This window comes from Mandrillus leucophaeus, unplaced genomic scaffold (assembly GCF_000951045.1).
Source record: "Mandrillus leucophaeus isolate KB7577 unplaced genomic scaffold, Mleu.le_1.0 Scaffold721, whole genome shotgun sequence".
Lineage (NCBI taxonomy): Eukaryota > Metazoa > Chordata > Mammalia > Primates > Cercopithecidae > Mandrillus > Mandrillus leucophaeus.
Window position 1 is genome coordinate 2,152,413 of NW_012107820.1, and position 1,788 is coordinate 2,154,200.

Sequence of the window (1,788 nt, forward strand, 5' to 3'; positions counted from 1 at the left end):
AAAAAAAAAAAAAAAAAAAAAAAAAAAAAAGCCAGAAAGCTCCCATACTCAAAAGCAAGGAAAACAAGACTACATAATGCTAAATTTAAAAAATAAATGTTAACTCAAAAGTCAGATTATACATTAGATTATGCCACATTAAAACATCAGGAGGAAGAAGAATTGACAAATGCAAACTGGCTGAAAAGTAGAGGCTATGGTTGTTAAGGAAGATGTCATTGTTTTTCTTACAATTCTCTGAAGAGCAGTAGTTGTGTAAGTTAGTTTAAACCATGTATACAATATATGCAGCATGTGAGTATATTCTTCTAACAGGAAAGCCAAAACTTCTGTGATCCCATTTCCCCATATTTGTCTAATATTATTCCCTAATACAAAGCCTTCATATAGCACAGTTTTGGAATTAATCACCAAAGAGGTGACCCTCCCTGTCCTATTTAGTGGGAGTTATGTGCTGTTTGCCTCTTACCCACTCTTGATCATTTGAAGGCCTTTGGCTCACACGAGACTCCAAGCCACTATCCCTGGCAATCAGGATACATGTCCTCACTCCAGTGGGCACCTTGTTTCTCAGACACAAGTTGAATAAATTGGGAGTGGCTGCATAAAGCTCAAATTTATCATTAATGTCCACCCATTTCACTTTCTTGGCATCATTGCCAGCTTCCAGAGGAAGATGGTCCATTATTTCACCGGTTTCATCATGGTAGTTCACAGCCTCTGTCTCTATCCAGGAGTTATCTGTGTTCCGAGAATCGTCCACGTAGCCTTTATAGACTACAAAATGTTCCTGGCTGAAGAATTTGTGCAATTGTCTCTCCAACTCCTGCATTTCTTCCCTAGATTTCTATAAAGACTTCATGGCTTCCTAGCCAAATTCTCTCTCCAATGTAGCACTAATTTTCTCTCCTGGATCCACCACCCACCCTGGGATTGCCTATTCTCCACAGTCCTTCCTTTTGATGGCTACAAATTGCAGGATATTTTTCCCAGAAATAGGGTGGGTAATTTAGTTTCCCTTGCTATCCCTTTTCCATCTGGTTAAGATGGGATCTGCAGCATGATTGGGGCCTCAACACCCCAAAAGCCCTGGGCCAACCAGTCCTGTCCGACATGCAGGAGTTCTAAGTCTACCTTTCTCAATCTCGTACAAGCCATGCTGGCTCCTTCTCTCCACATGCCCATCCTTTTTGTTAAACTTAGGAGAGAAGTTCCTTTCACCCACTTGACGGTCTGCCCACATGGGCCCGTCCAAGACAGAGCTGGCAGTGTACTCTCGGGGCGTTACTCTCGTCACTCGGCCAGCCAGCTCACTTTCTCATGGGGAACCAGGCTTCGCTCCACCTTGGAGTCAGGGTACTGAGATGTCCGGGCCTTCTCGTGGGGCTTCTCAGCAGTGCGCTTCCAATCTGACATGAAGTTTAGAAAAAAACCCATGTCAGGAAAACAGGCTCCAGCTGACAGGGATGTTGGGGCAGCTGCTGGGCCTGCCTGTCACAGAGGCCAAGGTCATGAAGGGAGACACGGTCGCTAAAGCCTTGGACAGGCGGCATCCAGGCATCCAGCCATGCAAGACCCAGCGGCCCAAGGGGATTTCGGTCGCTCTCTGCGGGGGACGAGGTCTCCACCGCAGATCAGCACCCGCCCGTGGGGAGGTGGCCACGTTTCTCTCCTGAACACCGGTTAATGGCCCGCTTTCCTAAAAGACCGTGTGGTGTCTCCAATGGCTACAACGGGGCGCGCCGGTGGCTCAGGCGTGGGGGTAACGGTGCCGCAGAGTGGCCAGGG

General features: G+C 47.1%; 1 pseudogene; it reads right to left on the minus strand.

Moving 5' to 3' along the window:
- Window positions 1-518: 518 nt before the first annotated feature.
- LOC105528581 lies at window positions 519-1,437 on the minus strand (annotated as a pseudogene).
- Window positions 1,438-1,788: the final 351 nt, after the last annotated feature.